The sequence below is a fragment of the Magnolia sinica genome, chromosome 14 (genome assembly GCF_029962835.1).
Source record: "Magnolia sinica isolate HGM2019 chromosome 14, MsV1, whole genome shotgun sequence".
NCBI lineage: Eukaryota > Viridiplantae > Streptophyta > Magnoliopsida > Magnoliales > Magnoliaceae > Magnolia > Magnolia sinica.
The window spans coordinates 24,432,273-24,442,345 of NC_080586.1; the positions used below are offsets into that span (position 1 = coordinate 24,432,273).

At 32.3% G+C, this 10,073-nt stretch overlaps 1 non-coding gene across 1 annotated transcript; it reads right to left on the minus strand.

The window, feature by feature from the left end:
* Positions 1-8,839: 8,839 nt before the first annotated feature.
* On the minus strand, positions 8,840-8,946 carry LOC131226409 (small nucleolar RNA R71). The gene has a single exon (XR_009161796.1). It is a non-coding gene; the product is annotated as a small nucleolar RNA R71 (small nucleolar RNA).
* Positions 8,947-10,073: the final 1,127 nt, after the last annotated feature.

The window sequence follows — 10,073 nt, forward strand, 5'->3', positions numbered from 1 at the left end:
TTATTATCAAATTATGCAATAAGTCATTATAGGGTTCAAATGGCTATTAACTCGGTAGTTAATTTAATTAAATACATTAAATCCTCGATTATAAAATTGGAATTTAAAAAAAAAATCTAATTAATAATTAATTTATCAAAATTAAAATTTTATTTAAATTCGAAATATAATTTCTTTATGAAATTGTAAGTCAGTAAAGCTTAGGAATTTTTAAAAGTCACCCATGTTAAATACCAAATTCAAATAAATTAATATATTATTTAGATTTAACCATTATATATTAATTGATTTAGTAATATATTAATAAAATATGACTATTTTATAATAATTATTTACTTCTTTTTAATAAACTAAGGGAAAATATATACTAAACATATTAATCAGATTATCTTTCTACTTATTTCAAACCCTAATAGTTGAATTAAGAGAGATATTAATAAATCTTAATTCAATATCATATATTAGTATACTTCTATCTATTATGGTTAGGTAATTACATAAATTGAAAATCTATACTAATCACTAATTTTTAAAATTTTAAATCTGATTAATTAAATATTAATTAAAAAAATAGAATAAGTTATTATTTGTTTTGTTTATTTAGAATTAATTTTAGAATTTCAATTTTCCAATTAAAATTAATTCTATAATCCATACAAGTCATAATGAAACTTTAAAGTTTATAATCTAATTAAATTACTATTAATCAAACTAATTTAAACACTATTAAAGTAAATCTAAGTTTAAATTAGTTAATCATACATCAATATTCATAAACTGAAATTTTACCTGATTTATTTTTAGCTAAATAAACTATTTAAAATTATTAAGTTTGTACTTTAATTATTATTAACGTTTACCTAATATTATAAATATAATTATTTTTAATTAGCATGAATTATTTTGATATATTATTTCTAACTATGCAAAAAAAAAAAAAAAAATTCTAAAATTAATAACTTAAATCACTTTAGAGACTTACGTCAACAAAATTAATTTAAAATATAACTTAAGTGGGATTTGGAATAATTTCTAATTTAATTCCTACATACTTAAATAATTAAAAAAATCATATTAAATTCACTAATTTAGAAATTCAAATTAGATTTTTCTTTAATTTTATTTTGCAAATTCTTTATTTTTCTACATATATATGTCATTAATAATAATAATAATAATAATAATAATGATAAACAATTATTTCCCATAAATTTCAAATTTCAAGTCAATTGACTATAACAATAAAAGAAATAATTTTAAAAAAAGAAACAACTATAAAAATTTTAGATCAAGGATGGATCACCCACCTTGATAAAATTTTCACCAAGCTTCTTTTTTTTTTTTTGTATTATTTTTTCTCACACTTTCCCTTCTCATGCCTAGACGACTACACCCATGACCTTATTCATATTAGAAGGTCCCACCAGACGTAATACACACACATGAAAATAAATAAATAAATAAAAATAAGAACAAAAACAAAATAAAACCTTACCTTTCAATTACATCTCATGTAAGTGAAATGCCCATCATTTAGTTCCATTTATTATAAAAATTACATCACGTGTGTATATGAAGTGATGCATGTGTTGCGTGGTTGTGCATGTGCATGGTTATGCATGTGGTGCATGGTTGTGCATGTGTGAGCAGTGTACACATGGGCATACATGTAAAATGATTAATGCACGATGGATGGTTGATCAAGTGGGTGGGTTGATGGATCAAATTGATAGATGAATTTGGGTGGTGGATGACGAATTGAGAAGTTCTTTGAACAGTGTTGATTTGTGTATAGATTTAACGGTTTCATTTTGTTGGTTTAAGTTAATGAACAGATGGTTGGCTGATCTTGTAATAAAACTTAGATGATTTGAAATTGTTGGGTTGGTCATTGTGATGGGTGGTCTAGATTAGTGACCCCTGATGATAGTCACATACATTTTCATTCCTAAATCTAATACTCACGTGATAATAACTTAAATACTAATTAATATATATTTATATTTGATTAAAAATTAATAATATTTAATACATGTTATTAACCATTTAAAATGTTAAAAGTTAAAAGTTAAACGGGCATGCTACACACGTTTAATACATACTCCATTAAAGAATTATGTCCTACATGAATGGATAGTTGAGATGTTTTGAAAATAAGATTTAAGTAAACCATGCAGCACCTCAATGAGCATAGAGGTAGATGTATGAATGATTTTATAAATGGGTTACCCAGTTGTAAGATATGGGGCGTCGGATTTATAGTTGTACGTATGGATAAATGGATGGTTTTCTCTTCTTTTTTAAAATTATAAGTTTACCACTAAAATATCTATATAGCTTGTGGACTTCTAAAACTTATTAAATTATATTCCAATGTAAGAAATACTCTAGTAAATTTGTCCAGAGAAATGTGAGAATTATCACAGTAATTATTATTATTATTTTTGGGTGGCCTAATTGGCAAATTCAGGGATGATGTACGGTTGGATGATAAAATATAGGTAAAATAATCAAACAATTAAGAGTCTAATCCGATATGCATATTAATGTATGGTTACTTTAATACTCGGATAGGTGCAAGATGGGTTTTTAGTTGATCAGATATGTGGATCGTTGGATAAACGACTTAAATGATTAAACTACAATCATGAAAAATGGATGGATGAGTGGGTGACCGCATACCTTATACGGTTTATGAATGGTTGAATTTAGTGTATGTTCCATAATTAGATTTGAGCTGGTTAATGAATGAACGTTTGATCTTGGGTGTATGAGTAAAGAGAGTGCATGTATACATACATACATACATATATACATACATATATATATATATATTGTTTAGTGTGAAATATTGCATATTTTTCCTATGTATACCTTAGTTTTATAAACACGATAGTGTTTAATCGATCTAATTATGTGTGTTTTCATGTGCGAGGTGATTTCGAGAGCTTAAGGTGAAATTGATGCCAAAAGGAAGATTGATGCTCAAAAGATTACTAAATGAAGATTTGGAGATTTGGAAGTCATTAATGAAGAATTCACATGCCAAAGATCTAAGGAAACTAAATGAGGAATGAAGAGAATCGAAGATTTGAAGTGAAAATTGTCCTTAAAAAAAACATATACCTGAAAATTGTCCTAAAAAATATATTCTGAAACTCCAAGTATAAAAATGAAATTCTGAAAGTCTATTTTGGGAACTGTGCAGAGTGCGTAAATTTGAGGTAGTTTTTAGATTTTTCTAACTCAGTGCAAAAGTTGGAGTTCCACAACTATAAATAAGGCTCCTTAGGATGATCCAAAGCATCTTCTAGGGTTTGGAAATGAAGAGAAGGCCTAAATGGAGTGTTAACATCGTTCTTTCACTTCTATTTCTTCATGGATTCTAGTATATCTTTTACTTTTTCTATTATTTATGAGTTAGATATGACTAGCTAATCTCTTAGCTAAGGCTAAGAGGTGAAGCTGTGGTTTATTTTGATGCTTCATTTACTTTGATTCTTGTTTATATTGAACATCATTGATTTCTAGTTTGAATTTAAGGAATATTTTCAGTTTTCTTTGATTTATTGTGACTCAAATTACAATAGATGTTGTGATAGTTTTGAATATCTTCCTTTCCTATTTTGAGTTTGTGAGATTGGTAAAACTCATGATTCACCATCGTCTCCTAGGCATGGTGAATGCATGAATTCCCTTCCAATCATCACAATACTCCTTCATTGAGGACTAGATCAATGAAAAGCCCAGAGATTTGATTTAATTGCTTTAACTTCCAATTAGATAGGATAGGACTCTGATTCCAGTTGTGTTTGTTGAATTAAGTAAGGTAACATCCTTATAACTACAAGTGGATCCTTAGTGCTCTAGTTTCCTTTTGATTATTGATACTTTATTCAAAATTCCTCTCAACTATTCCAAAATTCAATTTAAATCTTTTTACGGTTCTAATTCTAGTTATTTTCAAATTACGTACAAGTTTAGTTCCTGTGGAGTCGACCTCCGTCTCACGGAGTTATTACTACATTGCGACCCTGCACTTGGAGTTGTGAACAAGTTTTTGGCATTGTTGCTGAGGATTACGACTACATTTTTTTGAAATTAATTAGTATTAGAATTAGGTTGAGATTATGGTTAACTTTTTTTTAAGGTTAGGATTTTTTTCTAAAACTGTTTTTAGAAACTAACATAGTTTTTTATTTTGTAAAATCATAACATAGCAACTTTTTGAGGGTCAAATATTGTATATTATCCCCCATTTATATCTTGATTTTATGAACATAATAATGCTTAATATTTTATTTTACTTATGTTTGTGTTACAAGGTGAATTTAAAACTTGATTTGAAAAGGATGTTAAAATCATGGATTTGATGCTCAAGAATCACCAAGGCAAGGGATGGATCTTAAGAGACAAAGATCCAAGAAAACCAAGTGAGGAATGAAGAGAATTAAAGATTTAAAGTGAAGAAAAGGAATCCTAAAATCGTCCTAAAAAAGTATATTCTGAAACTCTAGGTCATTTTGTGAAATTGCGCAGAGTGAAGTCTCTTTTGGGAAACTACGTGGAGTGAAGTCTATTTTAGCAAACTACGTATATTTGAGACAGTTTTTATAGTTTTCCATCTAAGTGCGAAAGTTAGAGTTCCACAACTATAAATAGGACTCCCTAGGATGTTCCTAGGCATATTATAGGGTTTAAGGAGTAAAACAAAAGGGTAAAGAAGCTGTCGCCAAGAGTTTTTCTTCTTTTTCCTTAGTTATTTTCATACCTTTTTTAAGAGACATTGGTCCAATCATTATATAGTTGGCTAAACCTCTTAGCTAGAGCTAAGAGGTGAAGCTTGTAATATGATGGGATGTTTCTATTGCTTTAATTCATATTTATGTTGAAATCCATAGATTCTAATTTAATATTTAAGGAATACTTTCAATTTTTAATAGTTTATTGTGACTCAAATTACAATAGAAATGCAATAGCTTTGAGTATCTTATTTTCCTGATTTGAGATTGTGAAATTAGTAAGTCCTGTTGTTCACCATCGTCCCCTGGGCATAGTATGGTAATGGAATCCTTCCTAATCTTCACAATTCTCCTGCTTTGAGATTATGATATTAGTAAATCCTATTGTTTACTGTTGTCTCATGGGCATGGTTTGGTGATGGAATCCCTGCCAATTATCATAGTTCTCCTTCATTAAGAATTAAGTCAATAGAAGTTTAGATTTAGTTTTATTGATATATTTTTGGATAGGATAGGATTCCAATTCTAATTATGTTACTTGAATCAAGCAAGAGGGCTCCCTGATCACTACAAGTGGATCCTTGGCACCCTAATTCATACATTTAAATTCTTAATTTTAATTACTTTATTCACAATTACTCTCTCAAATATTTTAGAATTAGTTTCACATCTTCTTCTAGTTCTACTCTAGTTGATTTCATAAATATATAAGTTTCAGTCCCTGTGGATTCGACCTCGGTCTTAACGAGATTATTACTACATCGCGACCTTACACTTGGGGTTGTGAACACAGCTCCAATCTGGTAACCTCTTTCCAATTCTCTCTTTCTTTTTTAGATTTCTTATTTGCTTTAGTTTTCTTTCTTATAGGTTTTAGTTATTTGGTACTTGAGGGTTGTGTGTGTTTCATACCTAATTGGGTTCATGATAACACTCTTCGTCTCTTGAGTGAAAGAGGATTAGTTGAAGGGTTGTCTATCCATTAAAGGATTAGACACCACTTGATATCCTCTCAGTTAATTGAAGTAATGGCTGCAAGTCAACCTCAACCTCTAGTTGAGGAGGTTTAGGATGAGAATGAGGTGCATAATGCTCCCCCGCCTCGTACTTTGCAAGATTATTTACAACCAGTGGGAGTGAATAAACCTTCTTGCATGGTGTTTCCACTAAATAAAGAAAATGTGGATGTTAAACCTAGATTGATACAACTCCTTCATAAATTTCATGGATTAGACTCTGAAAGTCCATACTTGCACATCAAAGAGTTTGATGAAATAGTCACCACATTACACTTTCCAAATGTGTTTGAGGACACACTGCGACTCAAATTGTTCCTCTTTTCACTGAAAGAGAAGGCTAAAATGTGGATGCACTCCTTAAACCCACGATCTATCGATACATGGGCCGAGATGACCCCGGAATTTCTTTAAAAAAAAGCTCTCATTTCATAGAACTAACACTTTAAGGAAGGCAATCATAAACTTCACCCAGAAAGAGGAAGAGACCTTCTTCCAATGCTCGGAAAGGTTCAAAGAACTCATAAATTCCTGTCTATATCATGACTACAAAAGTTGGTAGACAATAAGCTTTTTCTATAATGGATTAACTTTGTCAATGCGCCAATTTATAGAGATGACGTGTAATGGTGAATTTATGAACAAGGAGGCCGATGATGCGTGGGATTACCTTGATCAATTGCTAGAAAATGCGTAATCATGAGACACCTCCCCAAGACCCAGCACTTCTAAGCCTACTCAATCAAAGGAAAGGGGAGGAATGTATGCCTTAAAAGAAAAAGATAATATGAGTGTAAGGGTGGTCAATCTCACCGATGAGTGTTAAATATTACATATTTTTCCCTATTTATATCTTGGTTTTATGAATATGATAATGCTTAATGGTATATTTTATATATGTTTGTGTTGCAATGTGAATCTGAGAGCTTGGATTGAAAAGAATGCTAAAAGTATGGATTTGATGCTCAAGAATCACCAAGGCGAAAGATGGATCTTAGGAGACAAAGAATGAAGAATTCACATGCCAAAGATCCAAGGAAACCAAGTACAAAGGATGAAGAAAGGACTTGACTTCAAAATTCACAGTAGAAAACAGACAAGTTCGGTCTGGCTGAACCCCAGTTCGGTCCAACCGAAAGTGCACAAAAAATTCCAGTGAAGAATGATGAATTTTGGAGTTAATTCAGTTTGACCGAAAGTTAATTCGGTCCGACCAACAACTTAAGTTCGGTCCGACCAAACCTAGCTAGTCGGACCGAAATCGAGCAACTGCTGAAACAGAATCATTTCGAAGTTTGGACTCAACTTTAGACTTGATTTCGGTCTGACCGAAGCATAATGTGGAAGAGCCATAGATTGCATAACTTCAGGTGGTTTGCACAAATTCCAAGTCAGTGCATAAGATGGGGATTCACAATTATAAATAGGAGTCCCTAGGACGTTCCTAGGTATCTTCTAGATGTTAAGGAGTGGAGCAAAAGGGTAGAGAGCCGCCGCCAAGAGTCTTTCTTCTTCTTCCTTAGTTGTTTTTTACATTTTATTTAAGAGTTCTTAGTTTAATCATGTTTATGATTGGCTAAATCTCTTAGATAGGGGTAAGAGGTAAAGCTTGTAGCATGATTGGGATGTTTACTTTGCTTTGATTCATGTTTATGTTGAACTTCATTGATTTCTAACTGATTTTAAGGAATATTTTCAGTTTTCAATGGTTTATTATGACTCAAATTACCGTAGGCGCTGCGATAGCTTTGAGTAACTTCTTTTCTTATTTGAGATTGTGGGATTGGTAAATCTTATTGTTCGCCATTTTCTCCTGGGCATGGTCGGGTGATGGAATCCCTTCCAATCTTCACAATCCTCTTCCATTGAGGCTAGATTAATGGGAAGTTCAGAGATTTGATCATCTCTCTTTCTAATTAAATAAGATAAGACTCTTTCTAATTAAATAAGATAGGACTCTGATTCCAATTAGATCTCTTGAATCAAGATAGCATCCCAATAGCTACAAGTGAATCCTTGGCACCCTAATTCCCACCTTTAAATTTATAAATTTCAATTATATCTTTCATAATTACTCTTTCTAAATATTCAGATTTAGTTTTTTATCTTCTTCTAGTTACTTTCAGAAACATATAAGATTAGTCCATGTGGATTTGACCTCGGTGTCACCGAGATTATTACTACATTACGACCCTACACTTAGGGTTGTGAACAAGATTTTGACGTCGTTGCTGGGGACTATGGCTGCATTTTTTTGAATTTAATTAGTATTACAATTAGGTTAAGATTGGGATTGACTTTTTGTTTTATTTATAGGTTATGAATTTTTCTACTTTGTTTATTGAAACTAACTTTATTATCTGTTTTGTAGGATCCTAACCTAGTATCTCCTATCTAGTAACTTCATTCTAACTCTCTCTCTCTCTCTCTCTCTCTCTCTCTCTCTCACTTCTTATTTACTGTAATTTTCAATTCTTAGATTTTAGGTTAGATTTTGTACTTGAAAGCTAAGAGTGTTTCATACCCATATGGGTTCATGACAACACTCTATGTCTTTTAAGTGGAGGAGGATTAATCGAAGGGTTGCCTATCCATCACAAGATTAGACACCACTTGAGATTCTCAGAGTGAATAGAAGTGATGGCTACTAATCAACCTGTAAATCAACCTCAACCTCCGGTTGAGGAAGCCCAGGATGAGAATGAGGTGCATCATGCACCCCCGCCTCGTACTTTATGAGACTATTTACAACCGGTAGGGGTGAGCACACCTTCCTGTATGATTTTTCTAGAAAATAAAAGAAATATGGATATTAAGCCAGGAGTAATCCAACTACTTCCAAAGTTCCGTTGACTTGAATCTAAAAGTCCACATCTACACTTAAAAGAGTTTGACGAGATAATAGCCACTTTATATTTCCTTAATGTGTCTGAGGACATGATTAGGCTGAAAATCTTTCCTTTCTCCTTAAAAGAAAAGGCTAAGATATGGTTGCATTTACTACGTCCACAATCTGTTGGCAGATGGAATGACATGACAAAGAAGTTTGTAAAGAAATTCTTCCCATATCATAAGACGAACACCATCAGAAAATTGATCATGAACTTCGCCTAAAAGGAAGATGAAACATTCTTCCAATGTTGGGAGCAGTTCAAGGATCTTGTCAGTTTATGCCCACAACATGGTTTTGAAATGCGACGCATAAAAAATTTCTTCCATGAAGGACTGGCATCTTCCACGTGCCAATTTATCGAGACAATGTACAATGGGGAATTCATGAACAAAGATGTCGATGATGTGTGGGGTTATTTTGACAAACTCGCTGAAACCGCACAATCATGGGACATCTCCCCAGACCTAACATTATTTCTAAGCCTACTCAATTAAAGGAGAAGGGCAGAATATACTTGTTGAAAGAGGAAGACGATATGAATGCTAAAGTGGCCAGTCTCATAAGGAAACTCGAGGCCAGGGAACTTAAGAAGGATAAGGCTAAGGAAGCTGTTTGCAGTATTTGTGCTTGCAATGTTCATACAACTAAAAATTGTCCAACAATACCTGCTTTTGAAGAAATACTGAATGAGTAATCGAATGTCGTGAATAACTACCAAAGGCCTTTCAAAGGACTCACTTCAAACACATATAATTTAAGTTGGAGAAATCATTCAAACTTCAGTTGGAGGAATGGACAAACTGCTACTCAAGGAATCCCTAACCTCAAGAGGAATTGGTTCAAAATCCCACACAAACTCAAGAGCTCATCTAGCAGAGTACTCTCTAAGCCTTACAAGAACTTACTAAGGTTACAAAAGATAGACTCACCTATTGCGGTTATGGAGAAAGGAATCCTTCCAGCTCAACCTATCCCCAATCCCAAATCGCAATACGTAGTTAGTGAACCAAACTCTTCAAATCCAATGGAGCAAGCCAAGTCTATCACTACACTTAGGAGTGGAAAAATAATTGACAAATCTCTTTCGGTAAGGGCTAAAAAGTCCAAGGATTCGGAAGAAGACACAAATGATAGACCTAGCACTACTCTACATAGATTAGAACCAGAACATCTGAGCAAGTCGATTGCTCTATTCCCCTAGCGGTTGATTGCACTAAAACCTCTAGTCAACTCACAGGATATTCTAGAGGTGTTGAAATAAGTGAAGGTCAACATCCCTCTTTTAGATGTTGGAAAACAAATTCCTTCATATGCCAAATTTCTAAAATACCTATGCACAACTAAGAGTTAGCAAAGTATCAAAAAGAAAATTTTCCTGACGTAAAAAGTGAGTGTCATCATCAAGCAAAAGTGCCACAAAAA